Below are 21,703 nucleotides of genomic sequence, written 5' to 3'. Positions count from 1 at the left end.
TGCCCTATGACTCTGTGGAACCACCACCCTCAAGGGAAATAACGAGACTCGTCCAGGACTGCAGGGAGAAGGGTAGGGAACTGATACTCGGAGCAGATGCTAACTCGCACCACACTGTGTGGGGGAGTACGGACATCAACAAACGAGGACAGGACCTCCTGGAATACCTGATGACAGTGAACCTTGAGATTCTTAATAGAGGTAGGGAACCCACCTTCGTTATAGGTAACAGACAGGAGGTGATAGACCTGACCCTAGGAACATTGAGAGTCTCAGGATGGAGAGTATCGGACGAACCATCCCTGTCGGACCACCGACACATAGAATTTAAACTAGAGGGAGAAACAAGCAAAACGGGGACCGATACATATAGGAACCCAAAAGCAACTGACTGGACTAGATACTCGGAGGAACTAAATATAGGAATGACAAGATTCCCAGCTAAATACGGCTGCCCCGAAGAAATTGAGGACGCAGTAGAAGTACTGAGGGACTCAATGATAAGGGCATACGAAAATAGCTGCCCTCTGAAGACAAGTACCAGGGACAAAACACCGTGGTGGAGCAGAAGACTGCAGGAGCTACGGAAAATAGTAAGGCAAGCTTTCAACAAGGCCAAAAAGTCAGGAAACTGGGATGCCCACAAGCAATACCAGAAAGAGTACAAGGTGGCAATCCAGAAAGCCAAAACATGCTCCTGGGAGAAATACTGTGGGGAGGTGGAAACCATCCCACAGACTGCAAGAATCCAAAAAATTCTTGCAAAAGACCCAGGGGCAGCAAAAGGCCCATTCAAAAAATCTGATGGAGGATTTACCAACAGTTGGGAGGAGGAGTTGGAGGTACTGCTGGGGAAACATTTTCCCGGCTACAAAAAGTTAGAAGCAGATGACACCGGTCCACCACCAGCCCGAGTTACACGGGAAGGTAAGGACTGGGACACTGCGGCTAAAATAGTTACTCCCTCCAGAGTTAAATGGGCAATCAGAGGGTTTGACCCTTTTAAAAGCGCAGGAGAGGATGGAATCTTTCCGGCACTTCTACAGAGGGGCCTAGATACAATCCTACTTCCGGTGACGAAGATCCTGAGGGCATGCTGTGCCCTCGGATACATCCCCATACCATGGCGGAAGACAAGGGTAGTGTTCATACCCAAACCGGGGAGAGCTGACTACGACCAACCAGGTGCATTCCGCCCAATTAGCCTCACCTCATTTCTTTTGAAGACAATGGAGAGGCTAATGGACAGGCACATAAGGGACGGGGCACTGAAAGAGAAGCCCCTCCACGAGTTACAATTTGCTTACCAAGCAGGTAAGTCAGTCGACGCGGCACTGCACAGGTTGGTGTACAAACTGGAGCAGGCACAAGCGACTGGGGAACTGGCGGTAGGGCTATTCCTGGATATAGAGGGAGCATTTAACTGCACCACTATTAAATCCATTGATGAAGCGGCAGAAAGACATGGACTCGACAAAACCACCAGAAGGTGGCTGAGGAACATGCTCTCAGGCCGGATACTTACGGTGACAAGGGGTGAGGTAAGCATCAAAGTGCTGGTGACACGAGGGTGTCCACAGGGAGGGGTCTTATCACCCTTGCTGTGGAGCCTGGTGGTGGACAACCTCATCCGGAAACTCAACAACAGGGGCCTATATACGCAAGGGTATGCGGATGACATTGCAACCATAATAAGGTGTTGGGATGCAGACACAACCCGAGGCCTTATACAGTCAACACTGGCAACAGTGGAAGAATGGTGTGAAGAAACAGGACTGTCAGTCAACCCAGACAAGACAGAACTAGTAATCTTTACGCGTAAAAGGAAACTAGAAGGATGGAGCAATCCAACCTTCTATGGAAAGGAATTAGAACCCTCTGACACGGTTAAGTACCTCGGAGTCATCATAGATGCCAAACTGAGCTGGAAAAACCAGGTGGAAACTGTAGGCAGAAAGGCCTGTGCTCTGATGTGGGCAACTAGGCGAATCTGCGGCAGAACGTGGGGTCTCAAACCTAAAATGATGCAATGGCTTTACACAGCCGTTGTAAAACCAAGGATCATGCACGCAGCCCTGGTCTGGTGGAGGAGAACAACACTGAAAACAGTGATGGTCACACTCAATCACATACAGGGACTTGCATGCAGAAGCATCACAGGAGCCATGAGAACCACTCCAATACTAGCCATGGGAGTGCTGCTGAACCTACCCCCACTAAACATAGAAATAGAGGGGGCGGCGATGGCGGCAGCCTACAGGTTACATTGCAATGGCCAATGGAGAGGAGAGTTGCCCAGAAACAGTCACACGGAAATAGGAATAAGACTGAGGGCAATTAGTCCGACGGCTGGGATGAAGCAGGACGGCAAGCAAGCCGAATACTTCTTCGGACAGCTGTTTAAAGTGACGTACCCCACAAGGGAGGAATGGGACTCGGTCCCAGGTCCAAACTCCAAACAGGAACTAATCTGGTTCACAGACGGGTCCAAGATGGAGGAAGGAACAGGGGCCGGGGTCTGTCTACAGGGATCTAAGAGGGAACTCAGTATACCTCTAGGAATGCACTGCACTGTGTTTCAAGCTGAGATGACAGCCATCTTAGCCTGCGCACAGGAGAATATGAGTATCGGGTATAGAAATAAGAACATAAACATATGTTCGGATAGCCAGGCGGCCTTAATGGCACTGGAAAGTAACCGATGCGACTCCAGACTGGTGATGGAATGCAGGACTATCCTAATAGAACTGGCGACCATCAATAAAGTAACCCTGCTCTGGGTACCAGGACATAAAGGTATTGAGGGCAACGAGCGGGCTGACGAACTAGCAAGGAAAGGGGCGAAAGCACCACTTGCGGGATCCGAGCCGGCCGTAGGAGTAGCAGCATGCCACACCAAACTACATATCAAGAGGTGGGTCAAATCCCAACACTGGAAGGAATGGAAGAAGGCACCCGGAATGAGGCAATCTAAAGTACTCATAAACGGACCGGACCCTAACCGAACCAGGCAACTACTCGATATGGACAGAAACTCACTGAGGGAACTGGTAGGACTATTAACGGGACACTGCCATCTCAGGAGACACATGCAACTCTTGGGAGTGGAAAACACCAACATCTGTAGGAAATGTGAAGAGGAGGAAGAGACACCAATTCACCTATGGTGCCAATGTCCCGCTCTGCTGGGAATAAGGCTCAGATACCTGGGAAGACACAGTGTGGAACCAGAAGACATCGCCACATATCCAATGACAGCCCTGGTGAACTTCATAAAAGGGACCGGGTTACTGGCAAGGGAATGAGGTAAAATGGGAGATAGTACAATGGGCCTATGGCCTAAGTGCTCGCGGGGAACGTAAGTAAACCGCCTCCGACTTTAAAAAAAAAAAAAAAAAAAAGAGGCAAACTCGAGTTGTGCCCTTACATATGACATATATAGCAGAATTAAGGAGGAAACACATTATTAAAACGCGACGCGACACCACGTCTCGACACCCGATATGCACCGTGCACATTACCAACACGCGACGCCACGACATACTAGCAATTTCTGAATACAGTAAGCTAACAGCAGTGGAAGTGAATGGTTTTGTACTATGGATTTAATAAATAACGAGTCAGATGAAGACTTTGAAGAAGATTTGATGCAAATTATGGGTACATATATGATACTTAAACGACTCAAGAAAAAGAGAATAACTAGGCATTACTGGGTTCATGAAATAAATCAAAAGAGAAGTATGTGTGGTGAATATCATACTCTGTATCCAGACTTACTTCAAGATAATAAAAGATTTCATATGTATTTTCGGGTTACTAAAACACAATTTGAAGAAATACACGAATTTATTTAAAGTGACATACACTACACAAGAAAGATAAGATAAGATAACATAAGATCCCTGTATATAGCTTAACTCATGTCATATAGAACAGGATATCGTTTTAAGAACTCAATTAATTGTTCGTCGGTCATTTCGCTAAATAAATGCAAAAATAGTATTAAATTGGCATAAATTCTGTATATGCTCTGTGACAGTTCTCGAACGCCTGACCCGTGGCGTCGGGTGTTGTCTAGAAACATACTGCGCAGGCCGCGTCGGGTGGCGTGTTTACCCCACCATGGGCAACACACCGACCTGGCACGTCTGGATCGGGTGGCGTGTGCGCGCATGGCGTCGCGTCAGATGTTCATAGTGTGATTCTGGTCATAAGAAAACAATACATTTGATTCGACTCAACACGCATCGCGTTTCATCGGGTCGCGTCGGGTTTTAATAATGTGTTTCCACCTTTAGTGTGTGTGCTACAGTGAAAGGCTTTGAAATGCTTATAAAATATTTTCAATATGTTCCTTAAATAACATTTTAGAATCTAGCAGCACTCCAAGATCTCTGACTGATTCAACTCGTTGTATGGTTTATATGGTTTAATTTGTTAGTATAATTAATCAGCTGTTTTTTACGTGTAAAGGATAAGATGTTTATTCCGGAATGTGGGGAGGTTTGTGCAATCCCACACATCCCATAAAATATATACAATAATATTACAATAATATACAATAAAAAGAACAACATAAAGAGAAGACGTTAAGCATTAGATTGCCAGGGCCAACAATATTCTCCAGTGTGCTGCGATGCTTGAGTCTGGACTCTGTCGGGACTCCAGGGAATATTTATAATTTGTGACATGTAACCTTTTAAGGCAACAGCTTGACTTCTATTTTTAACATAAGAAGAGAACCATCTCAGAAGATTTCCACATACACCGATTTTCAAGAGCTTGTTTAATAATATGTCGTGATTTACTTTGTCAAATGCTTTTGAAAAATCTGTGTAAATGGAATCAACCTGTTTCCCACTATCCATAGAGTTGAGAATAAAATCAGTAAACTGTCCTACGTTCGATTCAACAGATCTGCCTTGAAAAAAACCATGTATTATAGTATTTTTGCATAAGTTAAAAAGTTGGTCATACACGATTTTTTCCATGATTTTACTTAAGATACATAGTTGAGAGATAGGTCTAAAATTTTCAATATTGTGTTTATCCCCTTTTTCAAAAACAGGTGTTACAAACGATTTTTCCAAATTGTAGGAATTACACCTTCTTTAAAAGATTTTATAAAAAGCAGTGTTACAGGAGTAACTAGATTTTCAGCACAATAAACAATGAAGATTGGGTGTAATTTATCACAACCTGCACTCTTTTTCGTATCAACGTGTTTGAGGTATTTTAGCAGTAAAGGTGTGGTTATATCAATTGCATTGAAATTAATTGTATTCATGGTATCATCATTAATTTTTCGACATTATTAAAGAAAGTATTACCAGTAATTACTATCTGTCTTTATCAGGGATAAATACAGATTGGAAATAATCATTAAAAAGATTGCAAATTCGTTGACCATCACTTGAGGAAACATTTTTATGATACATATTATTAGGTACCTACTTCAGAAGATGATTGTTTTGATTTCACGAAAGTCCAAAAATATTTTACATCTTTCCCTATATTTGACTAAGAATTCTTTATATAGTTAAATAACATTCTATTTCAGTTCTCTTTTGTTGAGTTCTAAGTGAAGAGAAGGTATGGTAATCTGAGAGGTGTGAATACTTTTTGAACTTTCGGTGAAACTTTAGCTTTTCTTTGATGATTTTGATTAGGCTGGGAGTATACCACGGGGGATATTTGGGAAACAGATTTATGGTTCTTGATGGACCATAGTGATCAATTGCTTCATAAATAATTTTGTAGAATTTATTAGTAGTTTCTTCCATACCCACTGTATTAAAAATATTTGACCAGTCAAATTGCTCTAAAAACTCGTTAATCTTGATATAGTTAACTGAATTAAATAACAAACTTGTTGTGGTTGATGTTTTAAGTAAGGTTCTTTTTAAAGTCTTATTTTAATTTTTGAAGGATTTGTAGTGCAAGTCTTCAGTTAAAAGAGGAGAAAAGCGAGGTTGTAACGAGCAGTTCATGTTCCTTATTGTTCTTACGTGATTTACGTTTAAGATGTTATTATACTGAGAAAAGTTATAAAGAGATATAAGTCAATCACAGTAGAGCTAGCTTCGTCAGTAGGAGTTTGTGGAATCATCTGTTTTTCTGAATTTAAATTCCGAAGAAAGAGAATTCAAGAAGAAAGAAAAGAAGAAAGTCATTTATTTATTAACACCCTTTTTCGGGACTTTTACAGATATATACTTTTACATATCTTTTTCAACATCAGGATAGTTCAATCGGAGCTGACTAGCGGACTTAAAGTGATATTTAAGGTTTTTAATATGATTTGTGCCATGGAGATATTATTTTTTTACTATGGGTAGTTGAAGTAATAGTTACCCATATATCTTCAGCCTTGTGGACCAGCTAGGTTGATGAGTAACATTATGTTTGGATTGGACGACAATAAGAACACCCCCTCTCAATGTTTGTGAGATAATAGTTTCCATTACATCTAAAAACATTATATCTGTCGTCAAATATCTCCCAATCAAAAATATTGTTGAGAAGCCAAGTTGCTGAAATACAGATAACATCGAAGTCATTATTTACAGCCCTAAGAAAGTCAAGTATGAATGTGAATAAAGCAAGGAGTGTGTGCCAAGACAGTGTTGTTTGGCAGTACGTCCTATGCTTACCCCTGTGGAGAAACAGCGTGATGGTTAGTTTAAGAATATTTTATTTAAGAAGTTATTATTTTTAGTTAATTTATTTAGAAGTTAGTAAGTTATGTATTAATAAAAATAAAGACACATTTTGCAATTGAACCTACTTCGAATGAGTGCGATGGCCACCCAAAACTCACCTAACTTTCTTGAACTAAAACAAACCTGCCATTACTCATCAAAAGGGGCTTTAAGGGTTTGTCCAAGAGCTCTATAAAATTCACAAACAAATGCGGATTCGCGGAATGCCTAGGAAAAGCACCAAATGTACCCAAATGCTTAAAGGGATTCATGCCATTTATCACTCCAGTGCGCAGTTGCGAAACGACACTCAAGTGGGCTAGTAGTTCATCAACGGACGGTCGCTTGACGTCGCATAGCTTAGTATGCAGCGAGACACTGCTGCTTGCGGAGCCGTGCTTTAAACCTGCAATCTCTAGGTTGTTTCATAGTCAAGGATTTTAAAGTTCTACCACGAGAATGTTTCAGGTTTTTTTTGAGAGTGTTGATTGAATGTTTAGTGAAATTCTTTTATAAGATTTTTAAGGAAGTCCCATCACGAATATAAATTAACCACTTAATGCTAGGGTTTCTCAATAAAAAAGTATTTTTAAAAAATCAGGTTTTTTTAAATGTTTTATTCAAAGTTTATACATTTTTCAATTTAAATATAAATAAGTAGCTCAAAAACATGACCGATCTCAACTGCAACCAAATTCAAACTGAGTAAAATACATCGCTAACTTTCACAAGCGTTACTCGTGTTAGCTAAAAATAGAAGTCGAAACCGGCGAGCGTCAATCGGGATAGCAGAAATTGGAACGCACTTAGCGCGCAAGCGTGACTCGATTAAAAGCATTAAGCGGTTAATATCCATATCATAGACATCCTCAATCAAGATTTCAAAATTTAATCATCTTTTAAAAGCATCTGATCCAACATCGCAATATCAGGGTGATGTTTGCCCAAGGTACTGATTAACTGATCTCGAATGTCTAAATATGTTTTCCCGAGAAATGCACATTCACTTCTCAATTTAAGTATGGAGACAATTTTTTTTCGAGTTTCCCAAGTATCTGCATGCTCTGGTCCTAGACATGTGTGCTGACACCTATAAACATCTAGATATATTTTAAATGTTTTATCAAACTGATCTTGCCCGGCCAAAGCATTCCCCATATTTAGCATGGCCTTCAACGAATCAGAGTGCATCGGACCCAAGAGTTTACTTTTGGCCTTGTAAACTTCTTCAAACACTTTGTAAGCCTTTTCATAGTCTCCTTGGCTGATCAACATAGCGGCAGAATTACCCAACACACTGGAAGTTAGTGCATCATCAGGCTGTAAAACTGTCAAGCACTTCTTATAGGTCTCTTGGTTTAATGTGATGGCTTCTTCATACTTTCCCAATTGATCGAGCGTTGTGGCTAGGTAAGACCGCGTGTACAAAACATCAATGTGGTCTTCACCCAATGTTTCTCTTTGAGAGTCGTAGACTTCTTGGAACATTTCCAAAGCTTCCTGGTACCTCGCTTGCTTTGCTAGTATTAAAGCTATGTTACTTCTGATCCTGAGAGTGGGTTCCTCTTTTGCACCCAATATTCGAGTTCGCTTACAAAGTATCTCCTGATATAACTTCAATGCTTCTGAATATTTAGTTTGGCTGTAAAAGATGGTGGCTATTTGTTCTTGGATATTCAGTGTTCCTGGATTGTATTCTCCTAACACATCTCTTCTTTCTTTTAATATCCTTTCCAACAACCTCAGAGCCGGCTTGTATTTCTCAAGGCCGACCAACAAATTCACTGCATACAGATTATAGGAGACATCACTCTGCAACATCTCTTGTAAAATATCTGTGTGAGGAAAGTGACTGTGAATAGCTACAACTACCAATGTATGCTTATCTTTAGTCATGGCCCTCATCACCGCTTGAACAGTTCCAATATCTTGTGTTTGTTTTAAATCGTCAATAACTGTTATATCACAGTTCTGTACCTTCTCAAATGATCTATTTACAAATCCAAGTAAATCTAAAATACTCCTCAACTCGGCAAGCTGCGTTGGTGTTTCTTCATTAGTATTTGTGGCATTGTAGATTGCGCCATTTGCTAAAAGTGATTTAGTTATTTCATAGTGAGAGTATTTTGCTGCGTAATGTAATGGCGTTTTATTTGATTTTCCAACAGTGTTAGGATTAGCCTTGTTCTTGAGCAAAAGTTTGCAGATCTGGTTGTACCCCTTCCTTGCAGCTATATGAAGAAGTGAGTAACAAGTCGCACTCTTCGCATCTAAAGGAATCCCTTCATTAATCAGTCGCTCAACTGCTGGAGCATCATTAAGTTCCACAGCTATGAAAATATTATCAATTGACTGAAGCAACTTTAAAATGTCTTTGTTTTCTGTGTAACTCTCAGGTTTCTTCCCAGAAGCATCCTCATTATTGAAAATAGCTCCCCCGGCTAACAAAGCAACAACAACATCTTCGTTACCTCTCATTGTGGCCAAGTGAAGAGATGTCAAGAGGGTTAAATTAACAGAATCAACGTTGGCTCCTTTCTCTATCAAAAGCTCCACAATGGCGGGATGACCGATGTGGGACGCATAGTGCAACAAGGTAACACCATTAACATCTACATCATTCACACTCATTCCACGCTCTAGGAAGAGTTTTACAACTTCGATTTGACCTTGATTTATTGCTTCATGCATCGGTTTGAATGCTCCTACATTTCTGTAATCAACATCTGCTCCCTGTTCTATCAAATATTCAGTAATGTTAGAGCAGCCATAACCTGCCGCAATGTGTAGCAAAGTGCATTTATATCTGTATTCTAAATTTGGATCGATTGTTTGATGCTTAAAGAACATTTGAACCATTTGCAAGTTACCATTAATAACAGCCAACTCCAATGCCGATATGTCACCTTTATATCTAACATTCTGAGCTCCCGCTTTTAATAAACTTTCAACTATTTCTAATAAGCCTGCTTTTACTGCCAGATACAATAGATCTTGATTTTTAGTAACGACGTCAGCTCCGTTCGCTAATAACATGTCAACGAATTCGTTATGACGATAGTTTACAGCGATTCCTAATGGAGTCCAGTTATTCTCAGCACAAGCATTAACTTCAAGTCCTCTCTCTAACAATTCTTTGCCTATATTCCAGTTCCCGTTGCGAGCGGAGTGGTGCAATAGAGTGTACCCGTCATCAGCCACGTCCAAATTAATATCTTTCTTCCTAAGCAACAGTTCAGTGATAGTTCTGTTCCCTGCTATGATTGCTTGTTTCAGAGGTTCGCCACCTTGGGCATTGATATCAGCACCTCTTGCAACCAAAAGCTCAGCCAGCGCTTTGTAGCCGTACTTAGCTGCTAGGCATAGAGACGTTAAACCACATACTTGAGCCGCTTCAATGTCTGCCCCATGATCGAGCAAGATTTCCGCAATAAGCAGGTTGTTACTTTCAGCGGCTGCGAGCAACGGGGTAAAACCTTGACATGTTCGAAGATTGATATTGGCGTTATTTTCAATTAAATGTTTAGCGACATCGATGTGTCCTTCAAAGCTAGCGCTATGCAGAGGAGTGTGATTTTCTGCAGTTTTTGTATTAATATCAGCTCCTTTACTTATTAAAAGTTGGATGAGGTCTCTTGAACATGTGCCATTGATTGCCCCGTTCAGAGGTGTAGATTTATCAATGTCCTCAGCGTTAACATTTGCCCCCCAATTGATCAAAGCTTCTGTAACTTCCTGGTGGCATCCAACAGTGCTAAAATGAAGTGGCGTGGTTCCAGTATCGGTAGCTGAGTTAACGTCGGCTCCCGATTCCAAGAGTGTTAAGACTGCGTCCAAGTTGCCGTAATATGCGGCAATGTGTAGTGGTGTATGAGAATCTTTATTTCTGCAGTCAATTTCGACTCCCTCTGCAATTAGTGATTTTACCACATCATTCTGACCAGATATTGCAGCACGGTGGAGTGCAGTTGAATTGCCCACATCTACAAATTTCGTTTTGGCGCCTTTTTGTAAAAGAAGTTTAACAATTTGATGATGCCCATTGGATGCAGCACACATTAGTGGACTCATGAGATCATATCTCAAAGCATCAACATCAGCATTATGTTCCAGTAACAATTCAATGACTTCTTGTTTCCCATTGATCGAGGCAGAATGCAGTGGAGTCTGCTTCCATTGGTCATCTCTTTCATTGACAGAGGCTCCATTCTCCAAGAGAAGCTTTACAATATCAATGATGCAGTCAGCTCTGCCCACGAGGTTGTTTAAAGGAGTGTTACCATTGGTAGAAGCCCTGAGGTTAATGTTGGCGCCTTTATTTATCAGCGTCTTAACGATTCCCAGATGTCCGTGGTTCACTGCCATATGCAAAGCTGCCTCACCGTGGAAGCATTTTGCATCAACGTCGGCTCCATTTTCCAATAAATATTCAATCAGCTCTTCATGGCCATACTCCGCAGCCAGATGAAGAGAATTCGAGCCGGTATCAGATTCATAATCTTGAATGCTGATATTTCCATCTTCCAATAAAGCCTTTACAGAGTCAATGTGATTATTTCTTACGGCAATGTGCAAAGCTCCTACACAATTCATATCTCGTATTGTGCCGTCAGCCCCGAGTCTTAGCAACTCTCTCACACTTTCCGTTTGTCCTTCTCGAGCTGCAATGTGTAAAGGTGTTCGACCGATCTTATCAACATGATTGACAAATAGCCCGGCTTCTTCCACAAGGAGTGTTATAATAGATGTCCTCCCGTAGGCAGCGGCAGAGTGAAGTGCACTTTGACCATAAATATCTGCAGCATTTGCTTCTACGAACTTTTCCTTCAGTAGAAACTGTATAACTTCCAGACTTGAACCACGAGCAGCCAGATGCAGCGTAGTCAACAAGTGAAGACTTCTATAATTAGCATCGGCCCCCTTTTCCAAACACCTCTTCAGATCAGGTAGAGTTAATTCAGTCAAAGCTTTGCATAACTCTCCTTGTTTGTCAATTACATTCAAATCTTTATCATACTTATATTTTAAACGATGAATATTGTGCATGTCAATTTTACCAATTTTATTTTCGTGAGTAATTGTGTTTTCTACTAGAATTCTAGCAGTAGAGAATACAGCCAGAAAGGAGTCGGAGAAGAAAGTATCAACCAATGGACTTCCATGTGCCAAGTAGTTTCTTAGAATTTTGCCCGTTAGAATGGGAGCATCGGTCTCTATAAAGAGCACACTTCCAACCAGGCACTTGGAACTGTCCAAGTCAGACAAGATGTCGAGTACAAGCGATTCAATCATAAACCTTTTATATTTACTTACACAATTTAGCAATATTTTGCTTTCAGTAATGTCGCAAACAATCTTTTTCAATTCGGATATTTTTCGAGTAAGATCTACATCTACTGCAACTGTCTCTATAACGGGTTTCTTTTTTAGATTCTTCGTCTTGATTGGTTCATTTCCTTTCTTTTTTGGTGTGCAATTTCCCACTTGTTCTTTGAACTCGTCAATCCATCTAATGCTGTTAGTTTTGTAGGCCATAACACAATAAATTTCAATAATAAAATTTATAACTGACTGACTGTCATCGTGAGATAGTCGTGGTTCGACACTCTCATAGAATTCAATCAAGAGATTGCCCAACTCGTGTACCGTTTGGTAGCTGAATGTGTTACCCGACTTCTGAGGTGACAGTTTTTTTAGGATCACTAAGGCGGCACATCTCAACTGAATAACATTGTTCTTCTGCACCCGGTGAACTCTGTTTTGTAAATAAAAGTCACTAAATGTTTTCATCATTACCAATCCCACCGAGTATTCTTTGAGCATCTCTTTAGTATCTTCTGTGCTGTGGATTATGTCACTGATCTTTTTAATAATATTTTCTTCATACTTTGTTTTATCCACAATATTATGACCGAATTTTGCAAATAGTTCTGTCACCTTTTGTTGCTCTATGGTTTGTTGATTGATGCAAAGCAAATTAGGCTTTTCTAAGATATGTAAATCTTCAAATACATTAAGACACTCGTCAATCTCATCTAAGACTTCAGTTTTAGTGATTTTGGACAAAGTGATTTTGATTTTCTCTATTTTGTTGGAGTAAAGGATTTGTGCGATCACAATCCCGATCTTTTTGATGTCGTTCTGAATGTTGGTGTAAAACTTGATGAGTTGATCTCCAGCCATTTCTTGAAGAATATGTGCATGGGCCAAGGAGTTCCTCAAAGCTGTGAGGACTTGCTTAGTTTCTTGAGGGGCCGACATTAGGAGTAAGTCGCTCACAGATTCCGATAAGTTTGGAGACTCGAGAGTATCTTTTAAATGCTCCCCTAGAAGTTGCAAACTCCTCTTGACTGTCAGTTGCCCCTCCCTAGTTCCACAATCTGCCACCAGGGCCACATCCACACACACCTTCATCTTATCCAGAGAGTGTATGTCTCTAACATCTTTATAATCATCGTATAAGTCTTGGAATTCGGGATGAACATCCAAAATACCAGCAATCACCTTCTGCCGACCACTTCTCGTTGAAACATTTAGTTTGCTCGCATCTAGAGTGTTGAAATTCAACTTTAAATCTTCCAAAGATTTACAAAAATCTTCAATCTTTTTCAAAACGCTTTGTTTACTCAATACGGTGCGGTAGATTACATTCATATTGCTTCGAATAGTGTGCGCCGATACAAATATCACTAAACAAAACACTATTTCTTCCCATGGCATAGTCACGTAAGTAGATTTCAAACTCTGCTTTAAGATATACAGATTGTTTGCTATAAACTTCACAATGTACAGGAATTTTGCATCAACTCCTGGAAGTAAGTTATCCAGGCTTCTGAGAATGTTAATCTTTTCTAGAACTAAACATAAACGTTCTTCAATATCGCTTGCGGATAGTGGAACAAATGTATCATTTTTGGAGAAAAAGCTTAGATTTATTAATTTGTATTGAACAATGAAATCCATTCCATCCGCCAGTATGACATTGTTCAATTGGAGCTGATGATAAGCTGCAGCTATGAGAGAATATGTTTCTTCTGTAGAATACTTCTGCTGTAATTCAGTTACCAACTTATCAAAGCTATCCACATTGCCACACCTAATCACAGCATTAAATTCATTTCCTTCATCCATTTTCTGTACTCTCTAGTTCATGAATGCACTTAAGATCCCACTTCTTCTAATCGCCTTTTTATCGGAGGTCGGCCAACATCAGAGAAAATGTCATGCTGCAGGCTGCGGCTCGGAACTCACTTATTCTAATTGAACAAACGAAATCCTGATTAAAATTTCAGTACTGCACTTATTTCAATGCCACTTGTTATTTGAATGACACTTTAATTTATTCAATTGCTATAAGAAACAACTATTTACGTTGGGGGAGATGGAAAAACGCACCTGAAGATAATCCAGGACTTTTTAAAATTCATAATAATGCTTTACCAACTATTCGGAGTTAAGTTTAAAAAAAAAACTTTGTGATAGATTTTTTAGCCACATTAGCACAGAATTTCACTTGCTCACTGTGAGAGATATTTACGTTCATTGTTCTCAGATAATTCGACAGATTACCGAAATATCGTCTCCAGAATACACTGATTCGTTGTGCAAGATTTAAAAAAATTTCATTTTTCCTCATTCATGATGGAATCCATAAATAAACCATTCTCCAGTCTAGATCGATATATTCGGGGATTTTGTCGTCATCTTAACCACAGATAAAACCATAAATAAACCAATCAGTAAACCAGCCGTATGGTCCAGACAGGTAAATACATAAATCAACTATCAAGGTAAATATATCGTAGACTATAAATAAACCACTCTAATACCCCAAAAAATACATATTAAAGGTGTTGAAAGATATTCATTATGTCAATTAGTAAAAAGAATTGAACGCAGGGCCAACCCTATGCACGCGCAATTGGAGCGCTCCGGACGCAGAAATTCCAAGGCAGATAATACCTAAACTAACACACCACCCTTAAAATTATCTTTCACAAAAACCGCGCTACGCATGCATACAAATCATCCAAATATAATTGATTACAGTGATCGCCTATCTACTACCTAGGGCCTAGGCATCTACTGGTTTTGACAAAGAACGCTAAAAATTTACTTGCGCCATGCGCCATTTTGCTCAGGGCCGGCCCTGACTAGACGAACAACAATAGTAACGCCTTTTGATTTTATATGGTATAATTTAAATCATAATACATAAACCATAATATAAGAAATAAAAATCATGTAAAAGATATTATAAAATAGAAGTTGAGAACATGTAATCAATATTTCTATTTTGGATACCGACAATTCGTGGTGGAATTCCATTATCTCTAAATAGTATAAAATAAAGTGACATCCGCGTCTGCTGTTTGTGCGCTTAGTTCTTTTAAACTATGCAACTAATTTTAATAGGGTTTTCACAATCATTTAGAGAATTTCTTACGGAAGGTTTAGATTTTTTTCGAAAGTTTAGAACACATGCATATTATATTGATGAAAACCAGGGAAAAGTCGATAAAAAGATTATTTTTGGCCGCTTACATTGCTAACGCTGGCTAAACCATATGAGATACATCAAAGTAATGTGCTACGGAATTGTATATCTTAAAAAGGCCTGCGGAAAAGTCTGTTATGGTATATATATCTACATTTGTTTAAAGAATTATAATTGATTCCTTTGACATATCGCAGCTGCCGCTTCGTTCCCAAAATCTTCAAGTGCGTCCAGAGGCGGATTTGCCCTTAGGCCTATGTAGGCCCGGGCCTAGGGCGGCCAGATATTAGGGGCGGCCAATCGTGACAAAAAAAGTCACAGATGATAACAAGAAATTACTTCCTAAGTACCTAAATATTCTACGTACGAAATAGCGATATGCAAGAGCGTGTTCACACACAGCACACAGCGCGCCCCCACGCCCCGCAGCCGCCCTCGCCACACCTATCATGCTCCGTCGCTCGCCCGCTCGCGTATTTCCAATCCATTCAGTTGCGCTAGTGTGCTAGTGAACCGCGTTAGGTATTGTTATGCATAATAGCGTATTCACACACAGAACTATAATATGCGTGGGGTGGCGTATTTCAGCATATCGCTCGCCATACTTTCCAATTTGGAATGTACGGCGAGCGATATGCCGAAATACGCCATCCCACGCATATTATAGCTCTGTGTGAACACGCTCTTAATCACCTTACAAAAGCTATAATAAATAAATAAATCAGAGATTATAAAATAATGCAATAATAAGATGTTATTTATGCCAATTAAAAACGTATTTTTTTTACATTAATTCCACACAGGAGGCTTTGAGGAAAATATTTTCCCTCACGACCTATTTCATCTTAAGTGATGCTGTGTGGAGGGTCTTTTTAAGGAAGGGAAGGATAGGAAGTTCTGAAAAGGAAAATGTATGAGGGGTGGGTAGGAATCTGGGAATTAGTGTGTCCAGGAGTGACATACGTATGAATACATCCCTCCAACTGCGGTGCAAGGCGATGGGTCAAGATAGTCCGGCTGGAAAGGTCAAAAGGCCTCCCTCACCCAGTCTCTCTCGATCCGGCCCGCCACGCAGCAGTTGGGCAGACGTATCCGCCGCCAAGACCTGGACAAATCTCACCCCATGAACCATGAATGATAATGGCAGGAAAATTAAAACGGTTTTGACCCTAGGAACTTACTGCAAAGTTTGGATACTCCTGGTCAATATGATGGGTAATGAGAAAGGGGCGGCTACATGGTCTGGGGCCTAGGGCGGCCAAGACTGCAAATCCTCCTCTGAGTGCGTCTTCTGTTTCCTGGGAGAAAAGGCTACCGTCGGACCAATGTAGCTCAAAATGATTTTATTCAAAAACTATAAGTATGATTGATATGTTTTGGCTGTTTCTATAATTTTGTATATTACTAAAAAAAAAAAACACAATTTTATATTATATTTATATATTTTTTTTAATAAAATCTTTAATCTAAAAATGAAACTTAGGCAATTAAACAGTCTTCTCTTAAAAAAAAACTACTACTACTACTACTACACTACAAAAAATAGTCAATTACAAAGTAATTAACTAAAAAAAAGTAACAAAAAAATATTTTAGATGCATTCGGTACACCAATGAACTTGATGTTCGCCGCAGATAGATTTTTGACACTTGGCGCACGTCATTTTGGACATCCTCTTCTTTTTAGATGTACAATAAGAGCAATATCTTCTTTTTTTTTAGCGGTGGTGGACCCTCATTTACTACAGAAGAGTACGGAAGGTTTCAGGATGACTTCGATAATATCCCGGACATTGCGTTTCAACGTAGGTGCTTCTAGTCTTTTTTGCATCCAGTCAGTAGTCAACTGCGTGCTAAGTTCTTTCATATATTGTCTTCGACTCAGGGGTTTCTCATTTTTTGTTGATTTATTATGATAATATATAACATATGAATTCACTACAGATATTTTTCTAGAGCATGACATAGAGGAAGTCATTTGGTCCAATGTATCTACAGCACCTTTGGTCTGGTTGTAGAACATGATAATTTCCGGCATTCCAGTTTCATTATTTATGATCCCTTTGTCGTCGCACAAAGATAACAGGAACACAATTTTAGCTGGTTTTGGTTTGTAGGAAACGAAAGTCAAAGGGCCATCATAGGCGAACATGGATGTACCAACGGGTCGTTGCCGGGTGTTTTGCATTTCTCGAGGAATTTCCCGTTTGTTAGACCTTATCGTACCAACAAGCGTGAGTTTGTATGGTTCTGCAACTAGTGATTTGGCCAGCGATACAGACGTGAACCAATTATCACATGCCACGTTACGATTAGTACCATGTCGAGGACGGGTCAACTATTTTACGTAGTACTCTACCTGAAGTAATCCTCGGGTGTCGGTGGCTCTTCCAATGTATGGCAAAGCGTTAACCATATAATTCGTACAATTGTCACACATCATAGGTATTTTGATGCCGTACTTGTTAGGTTTATCCGGAATGTACATCCGGAAGGGGCACCTACCTCGAAATCCAACCAAATGTTCATCTACTGTAAGGTAGTTTCCCGGTGTGTAGTTAGACTTGCACTGTTGCATAAACATCTCCCATATCTTTCTGACTGGAATAAAGGGATCTTCTTGACGTAGGGCTGCTCATCAATGCTAAATACCTAGACCTTGAAAAGGTGCTATCAAATAGCTCAGTTGCAGAAAGATGGTTATCTTTCATTGCAGCAGTTAGTGTCAAAATACCAAAATAAACTCTTATTTCTATGAAGCATGTATCTCTGCAGGTAGCGTGGGTATTTCCAGTGGGTCTTTTTCTAGATATTTCCACATTTGTCCACTTCACTATCTCACAAAAAATGTCTTCCGTGATGAATAAATCAAAACACCAACTGGCTCAAAGATATTTCTACACATTCTAGTAGGGGCTCTAGCAGAGGCGGATTTGCAGTCTTGGCCGCCCTAGGCCCTAAGGCCCCAGACCATGTAGCCGCCCCTTTCTCAGTACCCATCATATTGACCAGGAGTATCCAAACTTTTCAGTAAGTTCCTAGGGTCAAAACCGTTTTAATTTTCCTGCCATTATCATTCATGGTTCATGGGGTGAGATTTGTCCAGGTCTTGGCGGCGGATACGTCTGCCCACCTGCTGCGTGGCGGGCCGGATCGAGAGAGACTGGGTGAGGGAGGCCTTTTGACCTTTCCAGCCGGACTATCTTGACCCATCGCCTTGCACCGCAGTTGGAGGGATGTATTCATATCTATGTCACTCCTGGACACACTAATCCCCAGATTCCTACCCACCCCTCATACATTTTCCTTTTCAGAACTTCCTATCCTTCCCTTCCTTAAAAAGACCCTCCACACAGCATCACCTAAGATGACATAGGTCGTGAGGGAAAATATTTTCCTCAAAGCCTCCTCTGTGGAATTAATGTAAAAAAATACGCTTGCTAAATTCGCTAGTTCAATTACTGTATAATTGTCGATTGTCGTGCGCTGTGTGCTGTGTGTAAACACGCTCTTGCATATCGCTATTTCGTACGTAGAATATTTAGGTACTTAGGAAGTAATTTCTTGTTATCATCTGTGATTTTTTTGTCACGATTGGCCGCCCCTAATATCTGGCCGCCCTAGGCCCGGGCCTACATAGGCCTAAGGGCAAATCCGCCTCTGGGCTCTAGAAGTGTGCACAATGTTGCTAGCAGCAGTTCTACCTCGACTTTCGCCTTTAGAAGTAGACCAACAGTGCTGGTTTTTGCCCTTCAATGTTCGATGTGCCGTAACAAGGATACGGCGATCAGAACTGGATGGCTCCAAAGTCTCACTATTTCCTGAGACAAAAGATGGCACAGATTCTTTAGTCCTTCTTTCACTGGAGTCCTCTATAGTTTCATCTTCTATGTATCCTTCTTCTTCATCGTCCTGAGCATCATCATCGCTTACGTTATCTTCGATTTTAGAGTCATCTCTCGAAAAGTTATTATCACTGTTATGGTCGCTTTCTTCTAGCCAATTAGCTATTATATCACCCGTAACTCTTCTATTACTAGTCATGATGTTGAAGTTTCAAATCGTACCCAAAAAAAAGATAAAACACACTTTTAGTAACTAATAATGCAAAAAAACACCCTCAAAAAATTTTGACTAATAGCGCAAAACTTACATACAAGCTACTCATTCTTCTTTGGAGCGCCAAGGGTAGTAATATCAAAAAACTAACCAACTTACCGTAACGCAACAAACGTTGCCAAGTAATATAAAAAATTGTAAATCCCCAAATAGATTCAGATATATGCTGAAGGCTCATAAGTAGAAATCTTTATAGTAATCATTACTATCAATCAATACATGTTATTTATTAGCATGTAGATTTAGTGTTATTTTAGACTGTGTGCCAATAATAATAATCTGAATATCTAATAAGTAGCAACAACATTATGTATACAATATGTATATCGTCCGGTCAGTGGCTGAGTCGACATCGCGTTTGGGTCCCACTCAGGCGTAGTATGTTCAATTCCTCGGCTGGGTAAGTCCTCCATCACAACACAAGTAATATTTTTCGTTTACTGTGGTGGTAGTAGGAGATTTTCAAATATTGACAAGTTATTCGTAACCCAGGAATATTTGTCTTTCTTTAAAAAAAAAAAATATATATATATATAAACAGTTTTCAACTAGCAATAATCGCACCTCGGATAATCCTCATTGGTTACGATATCGCCACTGCTCAAAGTTAATATATTATTATATTTATAATTAGTAATAATATTATGTATATATATTTACAGTGTAATTGAATGTACATTCTGTTGATAAAATGCTTGATTGTGGTTTAACGGGAAGAAACTTTAAGATCAATAACAAAAAAAAAAAATTATTATTGAAGACAAAATTAGCGATTCTTTAAACGAAAATCTGAAACAGAAAAATCAGAAAAAGATACGGTCACATCGAACTCGGGGTTCGAGTTCTAGATGTGACCGTATCTTTTTCTGTTTCAGATTTTCGTTTAAAGAATCGCTAATATTGTTCTCAATAATTAATAAATTACAAATTGATGTTTTACTCACTTAGTTATTCCTTATTTCAAAACCGCATAAGTACAGGGTGCGCCAGAGAAACTTACTTATTTGAAAAAATTCTCGACCGTTGAGTTGGGCAGGTAGAGGGGCGGGAGGGAGCGCATCTGGAGGAAGACGTCCTCAAGTTTGTTTCCCACTCTCGTCAGTTGCCATTATGCTGTGGTCTAGAGAGCAGCGGGCCTTCGCCGTCGAGAGCTTCTTTTGTAACGGTCGCTCAGTTGTTGCTGAGCAACGTGCCCATGGCCGGCGCGCTCTCCAGATTTGACTCCATGTGATTTTTTTTATGGGGTTATTTGAAATCCCTTGTTTATGTCGATCGACCACGGACCATAGATCACCTGAAGAACAACATTCGCGATGCTATTGCCAATATTCCGATTGATATGCTGAGAAGAGTGGACGAGAACTTCAAAAAACGACTTAACCAGTGTATGCGCGATGAGGGTCGCCATTTAAAAGATGTAATTTTTAAGAAAATATGAAAAAAAACTTGGTACATTGCATTTTCAAATAAAAAAAGAATTACAACAATAACTACAGTGCTTTTGTTTTTATTGAACTTTCAAATAAGTAAGTTTCTCTGGCGCACCCTGTATTATATCTTGCATAATAATGTAGTTAGAAGTTAAATAACTATATAGAGTAATACGCGGGACTGAAACTAGTAGAGACCGAAGCGTAGAATTAAGGAGTCAAGATCTTAAGTACTTTAATGAAAAAAGTTTTTTGTTCGTCCTTTAAAATATTTATCAAACACTTAAACAGTATTGAAATTTTTGGTTACGCGGATTTGCAGTATCACCAACGATATGACAAAACGTCTATTGACTTTATTTTACATGAGATGTGATATGATATGCGCCCATCTCATGGCAATATTCTGTATTGTATCTCCAACAAACTAGTAATGAGATAAATGAAATAAAATTTTTTATTGAAAATTTTTTTATTTTCCTCGCAAAATATTATAGAACAATTTAAAATTTGGTGAAAGGTTAGATTGACCCTTAATTTAAAATACTGCAAAAAGTACAAAAATACTGGTCAGTGGCATAGCGTCTGAATCCCAACCAGGTCGGCGATTCAATTCCTCAGCTGGCTAAGTCCTCTTTTTCTGCTAACTGTGGTGGTAGTAAGAGATTTTAAAATGTTGTCAAGTTATTTTTAACCCGGTCTTTCTTTAAAAACAAAAAAACCTACAACATGTATTTTGTTGAGTCACATGTTTGAAAGATAGAATACGGGAACAGTGTGCAATATAGTTGTGAATGATGAATACTTGGAGAAGGTGGATGAGCTGATGTATAGCACTGAGGCATGGAACTGGAGGGTGAAGGATGAAAGTAGACTGAATGTTGTAGAAATGACATCTCTGAACCATATGTATGAATGTGTGAGAAATGTGGAGATTTGCAAATGCAAAACTGA

At 39.8% G+C, this 21,703-nt stretch overlaps 1 pseudogene; it reads right to left on the bottom strand.

Annotated features, from left to right (window-relative positions):
• Positions 1-19,795: 19,795 nt before the first annotated feature.
• Positions 19,796-19,928, bottom strand: LOC149410574 (U4 spliceosomal RNA; annotated as a pseudogene).
• Between the last annotated feature and the right edge of the window lie 1,775 nt (positions 19,929-21,703).

Source organism: Hesperophylax consimilis, chromosome 27 (assembly GCF_061612785.1).
Source record: "Hesperophylax consimilis isolate HC1 chromosome 27, BYU_Hcon_1.0, whole genome shotgun sequence".
NCBI classification, from domain to species: Eukaryota; Metazoa; Arthropoda; class Insecta; order Trichoptera; family Limnephilidae; genus Hesperophylax; species Hesperophylax consimilis.
The sequence above is the reverse complement of the archived record's forward strand: the minus strand, read 5'-3'. Positions and strand labels throughout refer to the sequence as shown.